The 25,555-nt window shown below is 45.2% G+C and overlaps 1 protein-coding gene and 1 pseudogene across 3 annotated transcripts in view; both read right to left on the bottom strand.

Annotated features, from left to right (window-relative positions):
• Positions 1 to 7: 7 nt before the first annotated feature.
• On the bottom strand, positions 8 to 25,431 carry LOC310792367 (ATP-sensitive inward rectifier potassium channel 10-like; annotated as a pseudogene). Its single transcript has 5 exons — positions 25,417 to 25,431; positions 17,635 to 17,808; positions 14,765 to 14,892; positions 12,057 to 12,224; positions 8 to 22 (listed from the first exon to the last, which is right to left on the bottom strand). The product of its transcript is annotated as an ATP-sensitive inward rectifier potassium channel 10-like (transcript).
• The window catches only part of LOC310791875 (SLAM family member 9-like), a 29,309-nt gene continuing 25,985 nt past the window's right edge, over positions 22,232 to 25,555 (bottom strand). For both annotated transcript variants that reach the window (XM_083653550.1, XM_083653551.1), the window contains exon 7: positions 22,232 to 23,096. The gene's annotated coding sequence lies outside the window, so the exon portion shown is untranslated. The remainder of the gene's footprint in view (positions 23,097 to 25,555) is intronic.

A 25,555-nucleotide genomic window follows, 5' to 3' on the forward strand; every position in this document is an offset into this window, starting at 1 on the left:
ATAGGGCTCACAGCACTGGACCCTGTAAAGTGAAAAGACATAACATGATCAAAATCACATTTGGTTAATTAGTTTTACTTCACAAATATAACACTAAGTCAATATTTTATCACAACATATGCATATGCATAAACTTAAACTTAATAAATAAAAACCTTAATAGAAACAGTTTACAGCACGATTTAGTGTAAGGAAATAATGACCATAAAGAGGGGGGGGGGGGGGGGCATTGAGCAAAATAAGAAAGTGAGATTGTGTCTAAAAGGGTAGTCACGTAGTGGTTGCAGCAGTTTATATGGAAGAACACATTTACAGTCAGTAGCCTACGAGCTCTTTTCTCACACTAAAGAATGTACTGGAAGGCGTGTACAGTCTAGAGCCCTGCACGGGCCTAAAATGTAGGCCCTAACCGACCTGAGCCCAAATAGTTATCAGGTCTCAGGTCCCGTCAGGTTCGGGTCAGGTAGCAGACAGGGCTGGACTGGGACAAGAAAGTGGCCCTGGCATTTTTGGCCCACTGGCCCACTAGCCTGGGTAAACCCAGCCCCCAGTGACCTGCTCTCAGGCTCACCCTGCTTACAGTCACAAGCTAGTGACTGGGAACTGAGAGAGCAGGTCACGTGGGGGCTGGGTTTACCTAGGCTACTGGCCCACCACAATCGGTCGAACAAGACACACCTGTACACCATCCATACGGTCCCCTTAATTATGCGTACCTACTGTACTGTTCCCCCCAAATGACTACAAAGCTGACTAGTGCCGTGGACAAGTGTAAGTGTAAACAGGGCCGTAGCCAGGGTTCCGAAATAGGGGAGGTCCAGCAAGGGGAGGCCCTAACGGGCGCCGCCGAAAAAAAATTGAGGTTTTTTCCCCCCCTTTTTAAGCCATATTTAGAGTAATATATCATTTTAAATCAACATTAGGATTATACTGTTGTGATGTCATTATTCAGCGTTTGAAGCTCAATTTGGGCCGTTTGAAGCCCAATTTGGGCCGTTTGAAGCCAGATTTGGGCCGTTTGAAGCCCTATTTGGGTCGTTTAAAGCCAGATTTGGGCCGTTTGAAGCCTGATTTGGGCCGTTTGAAGCCCAATTTGGGCCAAGTCCAATTTTACAATGAGATGCACCCACTTTAAACCTGAATAAAGTAATAAAACCACTAGTAAACCAGTAGGCGGCGCCTCAGTGAGTGGCCTGGCCTGGCCTGCAAAAAAAAAAAAAAAAAAAAAATTTTTTTTTTTTTTTTTTTTTTTTTGGCAGGCTGAAATATTAGGGGAGGTCCGGACCTCCCCGTCCTCATAGCTAGCTACGGCCCTGAGTGTAAATACAAGCCTGATTTGCTGTAATGTTTACAATATACAAATGTAAACACACCTTTTCTGGCTGAGAGCTACTCCACTGTGTTGGGGAAACTAAATTAAAACTGTAGTTAAAAAATGAATAATATGGGAATAATAGAGATATATGATCACAATGAATTGGTTGAGGTGGATAATTTGCTCTTTTAGTTGTTATTATTGCACCACAACTCAGAATACAACCCTGATTTGCTCTAATGCACCGTAGGTGGCGTGGTACCCCCTGGGGCTGACACGGATCCACGTGACTACGTCACGTCCTGTCAGCCCAGGGATAATCACTTACGCTTTCTTCCAGCCGCTGAGAAGACGTGTTTTCTAAAGCTCCGCGGTTAACTCTGAGTTAGCTCTCTTACATAGCTTTAGATACTAGGCTCGTTCCGGCTGATTTGCCCACCTCAAGAGGTTTGCGTGGACAGGATAAAGCAGGCTTCGGGGACCCGACCCTGTACCCTCCACCAGCGGCGTCGGAACAAATCATCTAAAAGCTAAGAGTATCTTCCTTGCGTGATTTCTAACCCCACATAAGATAGGCAATAACCACGCCCTGTGCCCGCCTACGCAGCAGTCAAGCGCCGGGATTGGCCGCTCACGTGAGCCAATGGGACGGTGATTACTTGACAAGCTCCTGGTGCGTGACAAGCAGACTGACAAGGCTTCAGCCTGCATGCTCAGCTCAGCGTGCCGCTACAACATGATTTCGGTAAAAGGGTAAATTAACAATGTTTTAACTAATTTTTCTCCATCAAAACTTCTTAGCAAAACTAACACAGTTAGTTTGTTCTTATAGCACAACTTTTTTCATCTCGTCTTAATATACCAACTGAATAACTCTTGAGAAACGGACAGCGATTTCAGCGGACATTGAGAGCGGACATTGAAATGAATTATGGTCGCATAATAATTGTAATCTACACAATGTAGCCTACACAATCTACAAAAACATGCATGTGTTCACGTTCACGTATCGTTAATTTCCTCATATAATATAATGTATCATATCGTTAATTTCCTCATAATATAATGTATCATATCGTTAATGTCAAGCTCAATTCTTACCCAGAGAAAAGGTAGCCTATAGCACTGTATAAATGTAACATGCAATAGTTTTTTAAACATCTTTATTTTAAAAGATGAATAAACCCAGGTGCTTTAGTCCCAAGCTTCAACAAGCAGACATTTTATCTCAAAAATCAAATACAATAATAAAATACATTCCAGTTTTTTCTTCTACATTTTTCCCAAGTCCAGCTGGGAATCCCTCTTCCAGTCCCAACAAAAAAACTACAAAAATAATAGAAATCACGCATCTTCCTTAGTTAACTGTTTATTGGTACCGCCGTGTAGTTCTGCTGCTACCGCCGTGTAGTGGTTATTGCTGCCGCTGTGTAGCTTTGCTTCGCTCCCCTGGCTGGGGCAGCGTTTTCGTTTGAGGGCCGAAATAGGTCCACGCTCAAAACTGTTAAGCTAGGTTGCATACGTGCTGTTAGCTTACAGTGTAGCACTAGAGCAATAGGCTAGCCAGCCTGGTTTTTGCGGATAAGCTAGCGTGCACCCGTGTCGTTAGCGTCCGTTTGCTTTTTTTAGGCGCCGGCTATATTGTCAGAGCGCGCACGTTACTCCAGGAGTAACGTTAAATAGATAGTTAGCGAGTTGCTCAGTGCAGCTAGCTTGGACTAGCTTGTAGCACTCCAGCTACCTGGCTGCGTCCCCAGACAGGGTAACGACTACCTCTGTGTAGGGCGCGCGGTAAGCGAGAGTAGTAGCTAGAAGCCATGCTCTTCAGTTAGCTAGATAGCTAGCTTGCTACCCGTGCAGCCAGTATCTAGTGTTGTAGCACTCCAGCTTCTTACCGTCGCAGGCTATTGCTTACACGGTAACCCCGTTATTCCTGTTAGCAGAGAGAGGGGGGAACAGCTAGGTGCTGTGTTAGCTGTGAGGCTACGCTGGCCGGTTACGACCGGCACAATGAAAATGATGTGTGCACTGCCTAAGGGCATGAGCACGCTGCACAGGCGTTGCTGGGACCTACATACGGCTTGTAGTGTAGATTTTACTGGCACCGGCCCCTAAGGGGGCACTCTGAGATTTAGCTGAGCGAGTACGCTAGCTAAAAGTTGTTGTGACTTCTCTCAGTTCCTCCCCTTCTTATCCAGCTTGCTTGTCTGCTAAGTGTTGCGTGCAAATAGCATCTACTAGATTGTAACTCCCTCTGAGGAGTTTCTTCTGAGATTGACTAGCTTCGCGGGCCGCTGGCCTCTGCCTGCGGTCACGCTTGCTTCCCCGTGTTACTCAGGGTAGAGACTCGCTGCACCGGCTTGTACGCAGGCTTGTGTTAGCGCACACTTGTCTCTCAGTGCATACGCTAGCTTAGCTAGAGGCTGGTTCACACCTGTTCTCGCGGGTTAACAGGTTGTGGGTATTGTTGCCCCCCCGTCGGGCTAGGCTATTGCCGCTTACGTTACCGTTGCACGCGCACGTTCGCTAGCCTCCGGGTTGCTTACTGTCTAGCCTGTGCTTCTTGTTAGCCTGCTAGCCTGCTTAAACGGTACTCCCGCTAACAGGGTGCGGCCCGCGGGAGCTTGCTATTAGTGATTAGCTTCCGGCTTTCTCTTGCTACTAGCAGGGAAAGTCAGCGAGGGGATGGGCTGTGTGTATCACTGCATTGGCCGAGTATGAACCGGCACGTTAAGTGCGTGTTCTGCCTTGAGCATGAGCACGCTGCACAGGCGCCTTGAACCCGCGGTCTTGCAGCTGCTGGGCTAGCCCAGGGCCGCAGCTAAGCTCTTGAGAGCGGACCAAGGTCCGCTCTCAAAAGAGTGTGAAAGCTAGCTTGCATACGTGCAGATAGCATTAGTACTGTTTAGCACAGAACTATAGTATGGTTGCAGATAGCTGGCGTGCACCCGTGCAGTTAGTATCTGTGTGCTAAGTACATTGGGCGCGAGCTACCTCCGCTACAATAGACGTACCGCCCCGTGCTGGCGCTACGCGTCCAGCAGGGGTTACAGCTCGCCAAGGTCTGGGCTCAGTGCCAGCCTTTGGCTGGTAGCTCTAAGGACAAGCCCACCGCCCTTGGTGCCCAAGGCCCGGGGTGGTTGGGAGCTCTCCATGGGTCGCACTCCCTTGTTGGGGCGCCCCCTGCAAGTGCAGGTAGCCTGGCAGGGGGCACAGCGCACCTTGGTCCATCGCCACGGCCTGGCCTCGGTTGGCAGCGCCCAGGTCAAGCCCACCGGTTGGCTCACCAAGGCTGGGCTCAGTTCCAGCCTGCGGCTTGTAGCTTTAGACCCACCGTCCTCGGTGCCCAAGGCCCGAGTTCGGTCGGGAGCTCGCCCAGGGTCTCATACCCATCATCAAGGCTCGCCTTGGTCCATTGCTGGTCCACCTAGGTAGGTGGACCAGCTTTTACGGAACTGACCATGCGGCGGGGGGGCGTAGCCTCTCACGTCCCGCCCCCCCATCAGGGTACCGGATCAAAAGGTCCCGGTGCCCAGCAATATGCTCATGACGGGTTCCGCTCCTTTGGCCACAAGAGACCATCTTGTCCAACAGGCTCGATGCCTGGGAGCATCTATGTTCCCCGTCCCCATTACGGCGCACCCTCCAGAAGGGATACGCTCTACAGTTTGCCCCGCACCCACGTTCGACGGGACCCCCAATCCGGCCGTGGAGGGGGAGGCCATGGACATACTCCACAAGGAGGTTATTCGTTCCTCGCCAGAGGGGCGATTCGCTCGGTTCCCAAGGCAGATGTGCGCTTGGGTTTTCTACCACAGGTACTTATCGTACCCAAGAAGGACGGCTCCATGCGTCCAAAATTGGACCTTCGGCATCTCAACAAGACGCTGAGGAAGTCCCGTTCCGAATGCTCTCTTCCCCGCCTGTTCAACGAGTTGAGACAGGGGGATTTCTTACTTCCGGGGATCTGAAAGGTGCGTTCTTCCATGTCCACGTGGTCAGGAGACACAGGAAATACCTGAGGTTCTCCTTCCTGGGGAAGGCTTACGAGTTCTGTGTCTTGCCATTCGGCATGTCTTGAGCCCGCGAACCCTCACGGTGTGCGTGGAGACAGCCTTGGCTCCCCTCCGCGCGAGGGGGATCCGCGTCTTCCTATATCTCGACGACGTTCGCTTAGCGGCCGACTCGAGGGTCCGTGCCACGGAACATACCAAGGTGGTGACCGATCACCGGCAAACCTTAGGGTGTTTGGTGAACTGGCAGAAGAGTGGCCTCGTCCCAGCACAGGCGGCGACCTTCCTGGGGCTCGAGCTAGACTTCCTGTGAGCCTTTCGCCAGAGCGACACGCTCTGGGAACAGCGCCTCCGGCTCGTTTTAGTCTGTTTTGGCCCAGGCAGACATGGTTTGCGGACCTGGTCTCCCTGGCGCAAGATCCGCCCTGGGCGTTGCCGGTACGGGCCGATCTCCTATCCCAGGCAGAGGGGGAGGTGTTCCACCCCTCCCCAGGCAGGTGGAAGCTAGCGGTCTGGCTCCTGAACGGGACCAGTTGCTAGCACAGGGCTTGCCCGACAATGTGGTGCGCACTATTCAGAGTGCTAGGGCTGCTAAAAATCGACCCGCACTCAGTACGCGTACAAGTGGCGGGTTTTTTCGCGATGGTGCACAAGTAAGGGTGTGGATCCAGTGAACTGCAGCGTGCGCCCAGTTCTCTGTTTCCTTCAAAGCTTGCTTGACGCGGGCCAGTCCCCGCAGTCGATTAAGGTGTACGTAGCCGCGATTTCGGCTTGCCACATGGGGATTGAAGGGACCCCCGTGGGGGTGTGCCCTTTGGTCTCGCGCTTCATGAAGGGGGCGCGTAAACTGCGCCCGCCGTTGCGGTGCGTTTTTCCCAAATGGGACCTGGTTACGGTGCTGGACGGGCTAACGGGTCATCCGTTTGAGCCCTTGGACTCCGCCGATTTAAAGGTTCTGTCCTTAAAGACCGCGCTGCTGCTGGCCTTATCGTCAGGGAAGAGAGTCGGTGACCTGATTGCCCTCTCGGTACAGCAGGCCTGTATGGTTTTTGGGGACGATGGGCGCAGGGTTACGTTGCGACCTAACCCGGCGTACCAGCCCAAGAATATTAATGCTAGCTATAGGTCTATGGTTATAGACTTATCAGCATTCTGTCCCCCGCCGTTCAGTTCGGGTGAGGAGAGACGTTTGCACATGCTGTGCCCCGTGAGGGCGCTCTCGGCCTATGTGGCCAGGACGCGTTCATTACGCATTACAGATCAGCTGTTGGTTTGCTTTGGGCAAAGGGCCCAGGGCGGACCCCTTTCCAAGGATCGCTTATCGCACTGGATAGTGGAGGCGATCGCGTTGGCATACTCTGCCGTGGGCAAGGTTCCCCCGGAGGGTATCAAGGCGCATTCGACGCGAGGTGTTGCGACATCCTCTGCGTTGTTGCGTGGTGTGTCGGTGGAGGACATGTGTGCCGCGGCCTCATGGTCCTCTCATCACACTTTTGTCAGGTACTACAGTCTCGACGTGTCCGGTTCGCAGTTCGCGCACGCGGTGCTGTCGGTGGCAAGAAAGTAGTATCATTGCCACACTAATATGTTATTCGGTTAGGCATAAACGTTGCCATATGGCCGTGGTTCACTGGTGCCTTTCGGGTCGCCCTGTGGGTGCTCCCGGCAGCAAGGTCGGTTGAATTGAGGCACTAGTGAGAGCTTGAGTTCGAAACGAAGTAAAACGTTAGGGTTGTGCTACAACCCAGGTTTTACGAGTGAGAACGAGAGCTCTCACTACCCAGCCTTGCTGTGTCAATGCGTCACGGGGTGCGTCGGATCTCAGCGGGCTGGAAGAAATTAGAGTGATTATCCCTGGGCTGACAGGACGTGACGTAGTCACGTGGATCCGTGTCAGCCCCAGGGGGTACCACGCCACCTACGGGTGGCTGGTCGGTTTTGATGAAAAGCAATTTTGGAGCAAAATGACAGTCTTCCATAGGGCTGCGTCGCAGCGTTGTAGGCACTAGTGAGAGCTCTCGTTCGCACTCGTAAAACCTGGGTTGTAGCACAACCCTAACGTTTGTAACAACCTACCTAAACTACATGACCCAGGCTACTACTGAAAACGCAACTGCGAGTTTTGGAACTTTGACCATGTTTAGCCATAGATATCTGACATCATAACAGTATCCCTGGAGATGATGCGCCATGGCTGCAGTTATGGAAATCGCCAGCTCACGGGCTTCCAAAATCTGAGTGACTGACAGACAGACAAACACCGCCCACCCACCTAGGTGCCATCATGCAAATGTGCCATCGGCTTATACAACTGTACATCAGAGTTGCTCGAGGGACATCACTGATGACATCACTGATGATATCACAATCGTGACCCACACTGCCACCACACACACCGCCATCCACTTAGCCAATTTTAATTAAGAAGATAATTAGTTGTGTCTCTCTAATATGATACACTGGTTTGATTATGCAGTAAATCATTTCATTTGTAGATAGGCCAGTGCATGCAATATCTAATCATCAATTTATATTAGTAATTTATCCGGGGGAATTTCCACCAATACAAGGCTTCATAGTAGTTTAGACGAAGAAGTGATGTGAAGTCTGACTCAAGACCCACCCTCCTGATTTGTGGATGGGTTTGTTCTAAGGGTAAGCCAATCAGAGGTGGAGTAGAAGTGACATGTCACATTGCGTTTGTTTTTCCACAGTTTAAACCTGTGTCAATGTTAAAACTGTGTCAATTTGAGAATAAAATGACATAAAATTAAAGAAAAAAGTATTGTATGTAGGATTTAAAATACACAAAATACAAGGTCTGAAAGTATTTTGATACAAATTACACCTTATTTTTCTCGGTCCAGCCAAATACAAATTACAAAATACACAAATGTATTTGAAATATGTATTTTAAATACATGTATTTTAAATACTGCATATCTCTGGATATACCTACCTGGCAACCCAAACCCCCTCATTACCCTCCATGAATACCTCACAGATATTAATGTAAGAGCTGGGTGACTCAAAATGTTTCCCACAAGCTCCACTAACTTAATTCAAAACAAAATGGTAGCCTGTCTTCAGGGGTGAAGCAACCAACCAGAAATGTAAGAATGTATTCTGAATCTAACCTTTACTTTGACAAGCAGGTGAAGAGGAATCATGTCTGTTTTTTGAGCTGAGGAACATTTTCAAAATCAAACCATTTCTATCTTCTACTGACCTGGAGAATGTCACCCACATGCCTTTATCTAGTTTATACTACTGCACCTGCCTCTACTGCCTCAGTTACTAAAGTCCCTCTCTCACCTCCAGCTCATCCAGCAAGCAGCTGGCAGGTTTTAATATGTACAGTATCAAATGTAGACAGCACATCACTCCTTGCTTCCTTTCACCAGTTACCTGTATCTTACATAATTGATTTAAAGATTGTATTGATCATCTTTCAAACTCGTCTAGGTCTGAAAACAAAAGGTGACCCTGTTTTAGTTTTAAAACACTTAAGAGCACTTCTTAAGCTTTTTTCTTTCTGTTGAATGATGACATTGCTGACATCTCTTGAGTATAAAAACCTGATAATTTATGCTGTCTGCTGTCAAGTATAAAAAAAAACTCCAATGTTCGCATGAATTTAAAGTTTACACACTCTGATTTATATATGAGCTTCACGGCCAATTGGATATGACATACTGGAAAAATGTATAATTCAAGTGACGATCAATGAGACAATAAACTAACTTCCTGCAGTAAAGTAGTGAGCTATGAGCAACATCACCCAGACTTCCAAATCTATCAGGCAGCCCTGCTCCTCTTCTCAGAGGCTATCAAAAGATAGAAATACCATGGTTGTATAATAGTTTTACCTTGCATTTGGCCTGAAGACAGAAGAAGTATCCAGAGAAGTAACAGTGTTGCCATCTCGAAAGAAACCTCACATCAGGAAGTTGTCTGGCTGTCACAGCCAGACAGAGAAGAGAGAAGCCAGCACCCGAAATGTATTTTTGAATATTTAATTAGTTCCTCAAAACTGGGCAGCAGCAACGAACGTTTCAGTCAAAAGACCTTCCTCAGCGTTGTGCTGTGTCAGGCAAAAAAGACAGCTAAATACAATCATGCCGGAAGTACAATCAATTAATAAATAAAACATTTTACAACATGATATGCCTTACCAATAGAAGCAAGGATCTGATTATCAAGTAGTAATGAGAAAAACATTTAGAATAATATATTTACAATAATCACAAGTACAAGTGTTGTATAAACATTTATACAATTAAAGCGTCAAAGACGGAAGTACTTCACAATAAGGCTCTGTGTAAAGAACCTCACAATACCAACACGTAGAATAGGCTCTAGTGCCAACCAGGGCTGGAAGCACAATTACTTAAGAGGTTGGTTAACCTTACTTGTAGTGAAACAGATAAAAAGGGTCCTATTGTTCTCAGTCCATTAGATAGGAACATAACATACATTGGGAATATAACAAGAATATATATATATATTTTTTTAAGTTTTAAAGAAAACAGCCAATTGAGGCCTTTAGGGTGTTCTGTTTGTAGCGTGTGAATCCAGAAGGCCTCCCTTTGCAATAAGGCTCTGTCTCTGTCGCCCCCCCTCTTAAAGGCTGAATTATGCTCACCCTGCCGTGAAGGGCGCGGGGGTGGAGCGAGGGGCGGGCGCGTCAAATTACGTAAATTTGTTGGGCGTGGTTATTCGCTAGCTCCAGCGGCCGCTCGCGTTGTGCCTGATTTTTTTTCTAACAGCGCGAGCTTCTCTCCAAACATGGCTGCTTTCGAGCCACTGAACCCTGAACACTGAGCTGTGTTTTCACCACATTTCTTGACCCATGTGGTAGGCTATAAACTTAGATTTGCAACTGTTCGTTTTTAGTCATTTCACCAAGTAAATGTGTTGTGTTGAGAGCATGATTGAGAGAGATTAAAAGCAGCACAGAGTAGTAGGCTATCAGGGCTGAGAAGTAAAAACGGCTTTCAGTAAAAACAAGTTTGGTGAGTCCTTCATGTGCTGATGTGCGGTCGTTTGAGAGTGAAAGCGCACTCAGTACTGCACAGAGTTTCATTGCGACTTTTCACGGGCTGTTCTCACCATTGTACAATACATGCTGATCACTTTCTGAGTATAATGGCATCTGCCCCAGCGCGAGGTCTACACGGTGACTCACGGAGACTCGCGGGGCCCCACCCCCACGGAGCTTTGCTCGAGTATAAGAGCACCTTTAAGGGAGCAACAGCTTCGATCCCCTGGAATCTGAGACAACACACATCATGCCCAAATGAATTAAAGTGTCTGGCTACAGACGACTTCTCATCTTTGTTTCTGATATTACTTTTATGTTCAGAAATGCAAATTTTTAGTTCCCTCGTGGTTTTGCCTACATAACAGAGGCCACAGGGACATTTCAAAAGGTAAACAACAAATTTGGTTTTGCAGGAAATCCTACTTTTGATAAGGAACTTCTTACCCGAGTGTGGGTGTAAAAAGGACCCACCTCTGATTAGTCCGTGAGCCAAAGGCTGTTTTTTTGATGAACCTTGTTTCGTCTGATAAAGTTTTTTTCTCTGCTGATTCTTGTACCTTGGGGGTACCTATTCAAAATACAGGAGGGTGCCCGGTGAGCACCCTTGAGCATTTTTAGATATTAACCCCTTAAGTGCCAAAATCCCATAAAAATCGGGATTTATGAGATTTCATGCAAAATCAAATGCATCAAATTTGCTTTCTCCAATGTTTATTCATAAAGAAGCAAGGATGTCATGTATAATGTAGCCTATTTGATTCCCGCGCCATGTGCCCCCCCACCCCCAATAAAAACATGAAATAAGCAGAGGACTTTTAGTCTGATAAATCACTCCCAGTTGTTGAAGCGGTGCATGTTTGCGCAAGTCAGACCCTTCTCCCCCACTCCCCTCTCTCTGGCACTGTGTGTGTGTGTGTGTACGTGTGTGTGTGTGCATGTGCGTGACTGCGTGAGTGTGTGCATGTTTCACTGGCTTTGAGCTGCGACACTTCCTGTCTCCACTCTCAATTCTTGCCTACAGCTGGGGGGAGGGGTCTAGGTGCACTGCTCAAATCCTGTGTGCACATCTCGGCAGGGGAGTTTCTAGGGAGTGGCCAGGGGTGGCACTGGCCCTGAAATCTCATTGGCCACCCCAAAATCCTGAGGATGCTGGCATCTGTGGCCAACAACACTGTCTTTCAGAGGCTGTAGCGGGCTTATTTTTAAGCTAGAGTGAAGTTAGTCTAAATTTTGGTGAGGGAAAACTTTCTACATCCTTCCTAAATGCCACAATCAGTGCTACCCTTGCTTGAGTCTGTGCCCCACTTGGGCCACCCCAGTCAAGATGGCTGGGACACTGCATCTCGCCTCACACACATCTCGCCTCAAACAGACACACGTCACTTATAGATGCGGCTGTGCCGCTTAAAACGTCTTGAGGGTAGAGATGTAACAGTATGAAAATTTCACATGATTATCGTAACTAAAATGATCACGATTATTGTATTATCACTGTATTCATAAAGAAAATGCTGAAAATGTTCAAAAAGTACTGAGAGACTCACTGAAATCATTTTACAACATTTTATATTGAAAACTCAGATCCAAAAAGGATTGATACACTCACTGAAATCATTTCTCAAAGGCTGCACGTTTGCATCTGGGAAACTGTTGCCAACTTTGGTTGATGATGGACAGTATTTACCATGTTTTTCAAAGCACTGCTGTCGTCGATGATGTGGTGAAAGGTGAGGGGCAGGATGAGGAAGGGGCTGTCGCTGGACGTGTCCACCTGGAACGGCACGTTCCTCTGCTCCAGGCGAACCGTCTCACCCTCCTTGGTCAGAGACGTCTGCAGCAGCTTCCCTGTCACCTGACCAAACATCGTTCAGCTATGGTAACCAAGTGTGTTTTGAGTAGTAGTACTGGTAGTAGTAGTGGTTGTACAAGTAGCAGTAGCAGTATTAATATCAGTAGAAGTAGTAGCAGTCATGGCCGTAACTAGCTATGAGCACGGGGAGGTCCGGACCTCCCCTAATATTTCAGAGAAGAAATGTTTTTTTTTTTTTTTTTTTTTTTTTTTTTTTTTTTTAATAAAACAATCTGCATGGAAAAGCATGAAAAACACTGGATCGCTTTTATTTTGAAACGAAAGGCAGGTCAGGCAGGAAGTCATCTGACGCCGCGTCCGCGGTAACTTGATTCCGAGAGAGCAGCAGCATGGTGGTGAGTGATGACTGTCTGTCTGCCTGGCGAGATAATTGAAGGTGAGCGAGCTGCGAGACAGTGAGCGAGTGAACGACAGACAGTGAGTGACACTGACAGATTTTTTAGCAACAACCAAGAAAGTAAGTGTCTAGTCTGTCTCTTAAGTAATGTTACCTGTGTGACACGTTGGGATGCTACTGGCTAATCATGCATGATGCCAAATGCCAAGCTCCCGAAGTCAGGTATGCAGGTGGCTATATGCATGGTTTCAGTTTCATGACCCAATAAGTAACAAAAAGAGGTGGTGTAAAGTTAAAAACAACATAATATATTTTATTTTATTTTTCAATCGTTCCTATCAGGAATAAATAAATGTCCCTCTGTATGTTTTTTTTTATTATCGATGATGACTTTGTGTGTTGTGTACGGCTTGGGTTGTGTACCTGTGTTTGTAGGTGTCATTTTGATATGAATTTGGCTAAAACAGTTTGTGTTTGTTAGTTACAATTATGTTGACAGGAGAGCTGAGCAGGTGGTGACATGAAAGAGAATATACTGAATAATGACATCACAACAGTATAATCCTAATGTTGATTTAAAATGATATATTACTCTAAATATGGCTAAAAAAGGGGGGAAAAAAAACTCAATTTTTTTTGCCACCGAATCCGCCTCCCCTTGCTGGACCTCCCCTATTTCGGGACCCTGGTTACGGCCCTGGTAGCAGTATTAGTTTTAGGAAGAGCAGTGGTTAGTAGTAGTAGTGGTGGTGGTGGTAACTTAGTAGTAGTAGTAGTGTTAGTAGGTGTATAGCACTACTAGTGGTATAGTAGCACAACTACCAATATTACCACTACTACTCCTGCTACCACCACTCATAATTAGTAGTGGTAGTAGCAGGAGTAGTAGTGGTAAAGTAGGGGATGTCTGCCCACCACCTCAAGCTCAACCGTAAGACCGAGCTACTCTTCCTCCCAGGAAAAGACTGCCCTCTCGCAGATCTCTCCATCTCCATTGACAACACCACTGTACTTCCCTCCCAAACAGCTAAGAACCTTGGGGTGATCCTTGACAACCAGCTGTCTTGCTCTGCCAACATAGCTGCTACAGCACGCTCCTGTAGGTTCTCTCTCTACAACATCCGCAAAATCCGTCCCTTTCTCACAAGAGAAACGACTCAACTCCTGGTCCAGTCTCTTGTCTCCTCCCGCCTGGACTACTGCAACGTGCTCCTGGCCGGCCTACCTGCCACCGACATCCGACCGCTTCAGCTCATTCAGAACGCTGCAGCCCGTCTGGTATTCAACCAACCCAAATTCTCTCACGTCACTCCCCTCTTCCAGGAGCTCCACTGGCTTCCCATCTCGGCCCGCATCAAATTCAAGACACTGGTACTGGCCTACAGGGCAGTACACCAGTCAGCTCCCCGGTACCTGCAATCCATGGTCAGGTTCCAAACCTCTCAGCGCTCCCTTCGCTCCTCCACCAGTGCAGGTCGCCTCGCCCCTCCTTCGCTACGGGGGCTCAAAAGTCGCTCATCCGATCTCGACTCTTCTCGTCCCTGGCACCTCAATGGTGGAACGAGCTTCCACCTTCGGTCAGGACAGCTGAATCACTGCCGATCTTTCGGAAAAGACTAAAGACACACCTTTTCAGGCTCCATCTGGGCCCTTCTTGATCTAACTTTGTTCTCTCTCTTTCTTAAAAAAAAAAAAAAAAAAAAAACTAACCTTGTACCACTAACCTAAACTTGTACCACTGTTCCTTCAGAAGTTGTAGTTGTCATAGACTGTGCTCCATAGTTGATTGCTCTATTGCTGACAAAAAATGTGTTATTGTAAGTCGCTTTGGATAAAAGCGTCTGCCAAATGACGTAATGTAATGTAATGTAATGTAATGGTAATGGTCGTAGTATAGCATAGTATTAGTAGGGGTTGTACTACTAACTCCTAATGGAACTATAGTAGTAGTAGTAGTGGTGGTGGTAGTAGTAGGAGCAATAGAAGTAGTAGTAGTATAATAGGGATGAGACTGTTATAAGAGAAATATCAGAAAGCTCACACACACACACACACACACACACACACACACGCACGCGCACACACGCACGCACGCGCACACACGCACGCACGCACGCACGCACGCACGCACGCACACACACACACACACACACACACACACACACACACACACACACAGTATTACCTGACAGCCTAGCAGCAGGCTCTTGCGCATGTTGGCCACCCTGATCATGAGGCAGGGCCGGCCCTCGAGCGTGGACACGCATGCTGGCTGAACTTCACCGTCTCTCCTCGCTTCTTTGGCTGAGCGATCTGAACAGAGGAAGTTTAGTCAGCCCTTTCTAAACCTGATGACCTGTTCATAGAGCAGGTGCATGTAGGCCAGTCAGCCCTGTCTAAACCTGATGACCTGTTCATAGAGCAGGTGCATGTAATTCAGTCAGCCCTGTCTAAACCTGATGACCTGTTCATAGAGCAGGTGCATGTAAGTAAGTCAGCCCTGTCTAAACCTGATGACCTGTTCATAGAGCAGGTGCATGTAGGCCAGTCAGCCCTGTCTAAACCTGATGACCTGTTCATAGAGCAGGTGCATGTAGGCCAGTCAGCCCTGTCTAAACCTGATGACCTGTTCATAGAGCAGGTGCATGTAGGCCAGTCAGCCCTGTCTAAACCTGATGACCTGTTCATAGAGTAGGTGCATGTAGGCCAGTCAGCCCTTTCTAAACCTGATGACCTGTTCATAGAGCAGGTGCATGTAGGCCAGTCAGCCCTTTCTAAACCTGATGACCTGTTCATAGAGTAGGTGCATGTAGGCCAGTCAGCCCTTTCTAAACCTGATGACCTGTTCATAGAGCAGGTGCATGTAGGCCAGTCAGCCCTTTCTAAACCTGATGACCTGTTCATATAGAGCAGGTGCATGTAAGCCAGTCAGCCCTGTCTAAACCTGATGACCTGTTCATAGAGCAGGTGCATGTAGGCCAGTCAGCCCTGTCTAAACCTGATTACCTGTTCATAGAGCAGGTGCATGAAGGCCAGTCAGCCCTGTCTAAACCTGATGACCTGTTCATAGAGCAGGTGCATGTAGGCCAGTCAGCCCTGTCTAAACCTGATGACCTGTTCATAGAGCAGGTGCATGTAGGCCAGTCAGCTCTTTCTAAACCTGATGACCTGTTCATAGAGCAGGTACATGTAGGCCAGTCAGCTCTTTCTAAACCTGATGACCTGTTCATAGAGCAGGTGCATGAAGGCCAGTCAGCCCTTTCTAAACCTGATGACCTGTTCATAGAGCAGGTGCATGCAGGCCAGTCAGCCCTGTCTAAACCTGATGACCTGTTCATAGAGCAGGTACACATGCAACGCTGTCTTGGATCAGCTGCAGCTGTTACCACGTATTTTATTACCAATATTTTAACATTTTGTTATTTTTAAGATTGAGCATTACGATAAAAACAATAGTGCTTACAGTCAAATTTGAATTATATTTGTTGACTTTTTAAATGGCAAAAGAGTAAAATACGCCTTTTTGGCACAAACATTGTCCCAATACAGCCATGCAGAATATGGGCATATGTAAGTAAACAACTGTAAAACACATTCATTTCCATACAAATCCAGCAATTACACTTCATTCAACACTGAAATATAAAACAAGATCAGGTTTTACAGCTCTTTGGATGTGTCCTGGCTGGTACACATTCAAAGAGTAAAACTCCTCATAACACATAGGGATAAGTTCATACCAGCAGTCTTACTATCATAGCTCATCTTGGCCAGTTTACCCTCATAACATTACAATATATCATTTTGAATATAGGCCTAAGTACGTCATTTTTTTTACATTCATCTGCCATGTTAGCATTACTTGACTTAAGTGCTGTTAGAATCCTCGACCCAAAAGGCTTGGTAAGTGTCAAAAGAGGTGTTTTGCTAGGTGTCAAAAGGGTGTAAGTGTAGTATACACCCGGTTGCCACGGAGGAAATGATTCAGTTATTTGTTAATACTACAGTACAATAAATGAAGAATATAGTCTATTTGTATATACTTATATTTAGTGTAGTATTAGCAAATATAATTGAATTATTTCCTTACACATAAAAATCATACTTGCCATGCCCATCTGTCTAATTGCCTGTCAGTCAAAACATCACCACATTCATTGTCATTTCCCCCTGGTGTGGGTAATAGTCTGGAACAATGTTTATAATGAAATCTTGATGAAGAAATATTCAATATGAAGTAATGAGAAAATATTTGAGATACAAGTGTAATTATTAGGTAATAATTAATTAATTAATTAAAGTAAGGAAATAATAGTATCCTGCAGTAGGGGGGCCACGGCCAAAGACTAATGCTATTTGGGGGGCCTTGGCATGGAAAAGTTTGGTCAACCCCTGCCCTATACTGTACTTTTACTGTTATGGCGTTGTGTGTTTAATTACAACTTATGGGGGGGTCATTTCTATGTTCCCCGAGTCCTATGTTCCCTGGGTCCTATGTTCCCCGTTTTTCCCAAATGGTGTCCACCCGCTATGCCGACCACCCGCAATGCCGACCTTAGGTTTAGCGTGGGGGTGGGAGAGGTTAGGTTTTGGGTTAGGGTCTGGGGTAGGTTAGGTTTAGGCATGGGGGGAGGTTAGGTTTGAAGTGGGGGCTGGGAGAGGTTAGTGAAAAACGGGGAATATAGAACCCGGGGAACATAGACATGATCCCCTTATGGGCGATGTCAGTTGTGTCCTTTTGGCACTGAAAATATCTCACTGAGACCTTTCAAATACTCATATTTGCCCAAAATCCAAGCCCTTGGTATATTATGCCTGAATATTTATAAGAGGACTATTTAGGGGGGCATAGTACACACTACACAGTGCTGGTTTGACTTGAAAACGCTTGAGAAAAGGTTCATTCAATTTCCATATTAGGGAGAAATAAATATGAATGTGAAAATATCATGGATCTGTTTCCATGCAGAAGTTTCCTCTTTTCTCTTTGAGACATGGTTGTACCTCCAGCATGTTGTGTCATTCTATAGACTCGGCTGGATTTCTTCAGCGTACCTTGGCCAGGAAGGTACCGGTGATGAAGATCTCCATCACCATGGTGAGGACCAGCTGGATGATGAGAAGGATAATGGCGGCTGGACACTCCTCGGTGATGCAGCGGAAACCTTAGCCAATGGTGGTCTGGGACTCCAGGGAGAAGAGGAAGGCCCCCGTCAGAGTCTGCGGTCCCTATCGTTGCATCGGCGCTGTTTCTAGGCCGAGCGCCTGGCCCAGCTCAAATCAGTGGGCGTGGACCAGCGCACTTGATATCGTCGTGCTGGCGCTAGACGCAGCCTCAACCATTACAACCACGCCTTTTAAGCGTAAAATTATGCACCGTCATGCTCATTGGATAACTGCAATAAACGAATCGCACGCTTGCCTTTTTAGCTCCAATTCCAGTGATCCCGCAAAACCAGACGAAAGCCAAACGCTCTGCCCCCCCCCCCTCCCTTCATCCAGTCTGTCTGTCTGCATTATAGGCTATTATTCCATATTATTATGCTTCTCAAACCAATCTAACTGCAGTTTCAATACTGCAAGCATGTAAATACGCTACACTATAGCAAGATCAAAGTGAAAATAATGTTCTAAACGCATCAGCTAGAAAAATATAGCCTATTAGATTGGTGAAAGTTTGTCCAGAAAGATATCATTTTCTCTCGCCTGCTGCAGGAAGGATGATGCACATAAATATAGCCTACATTATGTAAAGTCATTGCATAAATGTGTTTTTATTGTAAAACTAAGTGTGGAGTAGGGCCAAGTTATTGGAGCGGACATCACAGTATAGCAGATGACAGTAGAAAGCGCGTTCCGCTGTCACTTATCTAAATCACGTTAAATCGACAAGGGATATTTATAGCCCCAATAGGACATATATGTTTCACATAGGGTGGTGTTTTCATTTCGATGTTTTATTTGGTCCAATATTGAAATGTTCTACAATTGGAGGTTGTCTTACCATTACACATTAGTTAGATCCTCCCTTAATATAGGTTTTCGCCTCATTTGGTTGCTATTTAGTAGCGAAATGGAGAGGCACAATGCATGTTGGGACGTTCACATTGCAGTCAAGTTACAGCTTATTTTTTCTATGGGACTCTGAGCGAGGGAGTCAGAGACAGTCGGTATTGTGCCTGTCAGACTGAGGAGAGAGGGAGAGAGGTGACACAGAGAAGGGTGAAAGAGGAGAGAGCCAGAGGGGAGCGTCCGCGCAACTGGCGCACTCTGAATAGGCCTGGTTTTCAAAGGCGCAAAGCGCTAAATGTAGGCCAGGTGCGAAGATAGCAGTACGCCGGTAGTTAGCGCCGACACGCCCACTTTGGCCCATTCTGGGACTGCGCCACGCCCATTCGGCCTAAAGCGCATTTGGCAGCCTAAAGCCATATTGATATCGTCCCAAAACAGGCGCAAGGCACGTTTTTTTGCGTTTAAGGCCCGTTTTAGCGCCGAAGGCTTGTGGGAGAATAGGGCCCCATCTGCATCTGCATCACACACGGCATGTGGTTGGACGGAGGGTCAAACTCTGCAAGAGCCCAGTTGAAAAGACAAGGAAAATTAATTTAAAATTCAATTATAAAAATGGATACTGTGATTCCCTGTGCTTATTTTAAACCCTGCACACCTGATTATTGACTGCTTGTTGTGTATTTAGGTACATTATCAAGCCTCAGGCCTGACTTCAGTTTGCACTAACTTTAAGAACCACAATGGAAACAAGCCCTCGGGCTTTATTGTGTTTTATTCCTTTTGAGCAATATGTTGATGTTGTGTTTGTCTTGTACATACCCGCTATTATTGTTTCAATAAAGTTATCAATCAATCAATCAATCAATCACTACGACAGTTCCCACAGTGTTTCCTCTTTCACAACAAGTATTGCGTAACAAATCTATCTTCAGAGTTAGAATGTGTAAGTCCCTTCTCTTGAGTAAGAGCCACTTTACTTACTGAGAAATTACAGATTGTACTTAGAAATAGTTACTCGTTATTAGCCATTGTGAGATACTTTCTGATGATGTTTATGTAATTACACAATTACCCATAATGCAAAGTGCTATAATGTTGCTATTTGTAGAATATCTCTGGAAACTGTAAAGAATACCCAGTCAAGATGTTTTATATTTAACGATTGATATTCTGTTACATCACCACAAGGCCATCTTGGTAGCAAAATAACAGGTGATTGTAATCAATTAACAGGTGATTACAATCAAACAACAAACACTTAAAATGTACACAATCAAATAAAATTGACTTACTTACTTACTTAAATGACACAGCCAATGAGCTGTGTGTATTGTAAAGTGCCATATTGGTATGAAATGCATGTGACATGATGGGAATACTATGAATACATAGAACTTAATGAATAGGGTGAAACCTGACTTGTTGGTCGGATTGGTCACTTAGGTTTCAATGAACAAACAAGAGTTAACTTAACAGTCAAATGTGAAAAACACTTGTTGTCAGTGGTGGTAAAAATCCCTCTCATTCTCAAGAAAAGTGTAGGCGTTAAGTGTAGGTGCAGTGTGACCCGGATGCTGAGACTGAACCCATGAGTTTTGTCCTTATATGGCTGATTCTCAGTCGTTCCATCCACCCCAGCAACACTTCCTCCCCCAGTGACACCTTTAGACTGCTAGTCATATCACACATCATCTCAAACCACATTTGCTGCACACTTAGTTTTGGTGTTGAGTGTTGCATGCAACGTGTTTTCTTTAGTCGGAATCACACATTGACTTTTTGACTCATATAGGGACTGAAAAGTAGCACATTATTTACTGGACAGAGTTTTGCCGGCCTGTCATCCTGCCAGGGTAAAGATTTGAGTGGCAGCGGGGTCGAGACAAAGACTTATCATGTCATCTTTACTGTACTCATTAACTCAAATCAACTCTCAATAACTGTCAAACTAGATGAATGATGAATAGTTTGACAGTTATTGAGAGTTGATTTGAGTTAATGAGTTATTAATTTGAGTTAGTGTGGACCAGTGATGTCACTGGTCCACACTTTAACACTCAATAACTGTCAAATTAAATGACAGACTTCAAAACCGTTTACAGTTTTCTGATATACTACTGATGTTCTAATGATACAAAGCTGGTTGAAAATGGGCGGAGTGTTCCTTTAAGGGCAGGCAAACAGAGGGAGAGAGAGGAGGCAGAGATGGCAGGGAAGACAGAATCTTTCGTTATACCTACATGTACTTATGTAAGGGATAACGTATATTGAGGCGGTGATTACGGGGAAAATAATGACCGACAGGTGAATGATTGAGCCCGACGCGCAAGGGAGGGCTTAATCAATCACCTAAAGGTCATTATTTCCCAGTAATCACCGCCTCAATATACATTATCCTGCTTAGAACACGGCCTACAACTAAATCGTTCAATAATCTGACAAAAATAATTATTCAAATAGATTTTTTAATAGCGTTTTCAACGACAAAGCGGTTTCATTCGTAATTGGCACACAAGACACCACAGCTGCAACTGGTTGGCCTAATTAGTAGTGTTTTCTGACAAAAAGCTCTTATCAACTGATTAATCCAGGTGTGGCAGAGCAGCGGTCGGTTGTCGAGAAATAATGGCCGGTGAATCTTGTTGATTGACCAATCAGAATCGAGTATTCAAGAGAGCCGTGTTCTAATGCTTAATTGATGCTGATAATGCTTGTTGTCACAAGTACTTGTAAAAACACGCCCACTCCCTCTGGACATAACTAGAGCTGCTCTGTGAGCATCACAGGCATAGCACTTGGGGCTTGGGTGGGTAAAGGGTTGGGGGTGACAAACCTCAGCTGAGGCCCTGCACAGCGGCAGCTTGAAGCTGGCCGCTGCTACCTCCAAATCCCCACTCAGCCTGTCATTTTGAAGTCTCTAAGAATGCTCCTTCCAACAGTCTCTCTGTCAGTTCAGGCAGGCAGGAAGGTCCCCTTTTTAAGCCAGTTCACCTTTACAAATTTCTATCTATGGTCATTTTTCATTTGTGTGCTTTATTTTACATAAGTTGCCTTTAAAGGCAATTGTTGTCATCCACCTTACGAACCACATTAATTAACATATGGTTTAATTAACTTAATATCTCCTCTCTATCTGCTTTGCCATCACATTCCTCCGAGGTCACAGCATACAGCTGTTTCCACCCTGCTCTGTCAGAGCTGTCAACCACACTAACGCCTGCAGTTTACTTTCGTCTCCTACTGTACATTTCCTGAACCAACTTATCAGCCTTTATGATTATATTTTAAAAAGTATGATCATACTTTCCACTTTTACTTTCAAATGATCGATACATACATTTCTAATTATTCTTTTTTTGTGATCATTCTTTTATTGATTTAAATTTTCCAACATACAAAAAAGAATGATATTATATTAATTCATGTTATTATATTGTTCGAATAGTTTGAACAGAACATAATGACATAGGCATAAACAACAAGCAAACAGTCTCCACCACTCAGCAAAGAATAGATAAACGCAACCTATCATGCATTCTATAGCAATCCCTTTCTTAACCTCAATTCAATCATGAGAGACTCGTAATATAATTTTAACAAACTTTATTGAATCAGAATAGACAGTTTGAGTATGGCGTATGACTCCATGATGTGACGCTCCTCTTGCTTATGAGAGAGGGGCGTCAGTGCTGTATGAGATAGGACATCCCCCTTAAGGGGATCTGTTTCCAACAGGAGTCATAACATTGGTGGTGATCTGGGGAGGTGGTGGGATGAAGCTTCTTGCTCTGGAGATGCTGGATGAATGCGTGATGCTGACACGAGGTGAGTGATGACTGCACAAGTGTGATTTAAGCTGTGGTGATGGGGGCTTTATATAGTACCAGGAGAAGGGCATTTATGATGTCATAACTGACGTCATTTGGGCAACTGACGTCACACTGCAAAGGTGACGTCATGGAGAAGGTGACGTCGGAGATGGAGACGTCATTTAGTGACGTCATTTGGGCTGAGGGTTATGACAGCATGGGGTGCTCTATTAATGCCTTATTTGGTCTTCCATGATTGAACTACAGTCTGCGACTACACATCTCATTGCTGATCAATACACACATTTCTAGAGATTCTACAACATAGCAATTATTTTCTTAACCTTAACTTATAGCAATGCAAAGCCTTGTTAGTTACCTGAAAAGTAACAGTTTATTTACAACATTTTCACTTCATAAATCATGTTCCAACGGCTTCATCCTCTGCCTCTTTCTCCTCGCCTCCTCAGTTGCATTGATGTCATTAGATCACATTAGATGTAGAGCCAATGACAGAGTTTGTAATAAGCGGGGAGCGGACATCTGGCAGCGACTGAAACAGTCGCTCCAATGGGAGAGCAGCTGTAGAGCAGGGGAGGGTTACCAGTAGCCTGTTTCCGTGCAGCCAGACTCCTCTCACGGAAGGGAGGGGAGGCTGGCCAGCGAGACTACTCTCAGCGAGACTCCCTCTGTAGGCTATAAAGAAAAAAAGAAAGAAGAAACAGGTAGGACAATTACAGCCTCTGACTGACAGTGGCTCAAAACGGTATAACAACTTTTTATTCATCTTTTTTATTCATCGGTTGTGCCTGTCTACATATAAATTAGTGACATTTTCCCCAAAATACAGATGGTTCTGTGCTGTTGGTATTTGGTAGCCTATCTGATGCCTACTGTGCTATAGGAGCAATTGACACGCAAATGAGGCACGTCAATTAATGCTTGGGGCCAAAGAACCTATGGACTGCAGGCTAACAGGTAACTCGTTTTATTATCATTTATTATTCATCATCATCAACAAAAACGTTCTAATTTTGCCAGACATTGGTGCGTGCCTGCCTGGCATCTTTGACACATATATCTAGTCTTTATTGTTGAAAATTTAAGTCAGTGAGGTCCGTCAATGTCCACTAGTGTTAGCTAGCCTAGAAGCTAACCATCTCAGCTGTTGCAATAGTGATTGTTTTGAGAGAGAGAAAAAAAAACGTTTTGCTCACATTTAATAAACTGCCCAGGCTCTATCCATGAAAAACGACTGAGGTTTAAATTGCTATGAAACAGTTTTATGTGGGTGAATTGGCGTTGGCGTTGCTGGTGTTTAGAACCAAACCATTGTTGATTAATGTTAAAGTTTGTAATACAAATACCTAAACAGCTACATTTAGGTTAGATTTATTTGCAACAATGAAAACGACTGTTTTTTGCAAAATGCATAATTTGTGGGTGTTTTGTTCTTCCAGTCAAAAGAATAGGAAAAACAAAGGAAGGAGAGAAGGGAGTGAGAAGACACTGAGAGGAGAGCAACAGGTGGAGAAGGATGGTAACGTTTTGGGTAGAGAATTCAACCAAATGTTGTAAAACATCAAACATGCATGCAGAGGAGAGGAGACAGTATGCAGTGGGCATGAGAGTAGATGAGAAAACATCCAGAAGATACTGTATGAGACAGCATGGAGAAGAGACTTTAGGAGATACAAGCAGTGGGAAAGAGGAGATGGGAGAGACATGCAGAGGAGAGAAAGAGATTGCAGGATATGAGACTGCAGGACGGGAGTGTAGAAGAGAGAACTGAAGAGACAGAATGCAGTGGAGATTAAACAATCCAGTGAAGAGGAGAGCAGAGCAGTGGCAGGAGAACTGTGAGGAGACAGAATGCAGTGGAGAGGAGAGTAGAACAGTGGAGAGGATGCAGACAGTGTCAACTCTCTCCTTTAAGAGGTGAATCTCGTTTATTTCATGTTAATAACACAATTCCATTGAAGAGTTTTGGTAGCCTAAAATTTGTTTATATGGAGAGTTCATTTAGTAACCTTCTCATTGTCTGTCAATTGCCTTTTACAGAGAGGAGAGGAGAACTGAGGAGACAATGCAGTGGAGAGGATGCAGTGTCAACCCTCTAAATATGATTTATTTCCACTGTACATATTGTGTTACTCTGTTATCTCATTGCTGCTGCTATATCATGCACCTTATCACTGTACATATGTTATTACTCTGACTGTACATATGTTATTACTCTGACTGTCACTTATCTGCAAACCATGTCAACACCAAGCATACTTACTTTTGCTACCTCTACACCAATATCTGTATCCTTTTATAATATTTTATGAGTTTGGTATGTTTCCACTCACGCAATATTTTTACAAGTCTGTTTATACTCTGTTAATACTATATATATATCTGTTAAAATCGAAATCACTTTGTAATATTTTATAGTCTTTAGACCCTTTATATTTTATTTCAATCATGAGAGACCAGTGGGTAAAATTTAACAAGCAAGTTTTATTCACGAATAGCTTGGCAACTAATTTTGGCGTAATGACTCCATGGTAAGATGACCCTCTTCTTGTGGTGAGAGAGGAGGGCATCTGCTCAGTCTAGGATAGAGAATCCCCCTCTGTAGGGAATTCTTCAGGAGTCGAGACGTTGGTGGTGGACTGGGGAGGTGGGTGGGGCAAAACACAGCTCCCGAGAAGACGATCGGCCCAGGTACAGCCAACACTAAGGTGAACAGCCAGGCAGAGGCTGATGATGCGATGACCATGGCTATATATACTGCCATGTCATAGGCTCAGCAGCGACGGCATAGCGGACATCATATTGACAGGGGCTGATTGGCTATAGAGGATGGGGTGATGAGTCACGAGACACACGTCATAACAGACGTCACACTTGACTTACAGTATGTTGAAAGCTGTTTGCTATTGTGACTGGTCTCCATCTTGAAACTCGGTCGAGACCAACATTTGTTTATTTCTTGTATTTGATCTTATCAATATTAATGAGCATCTACCACACCAAGACACATTCCTAGTAGGCTATGTGAAAACATACATTGGCAAATAAAATTAGTCTGATTCTGATTCTGATTTCATGTTAATAACAGAATTCCAATGAAAAGTTTAATTGGTAGCCTATCTTAGAGGAAAAGA

The sequence above is a fragment of the Poromitra crassiceps genome, assembly GCF_964638095.1.
Source record: "Poromitra crassiceps genome assembly, chromosome: 17".
NCBI lineage: Eukaryota > Metazoa > Chordata > Actinopteri > Beryciformes > Melamphaidae > Poromitra > Poromitra crassiceps.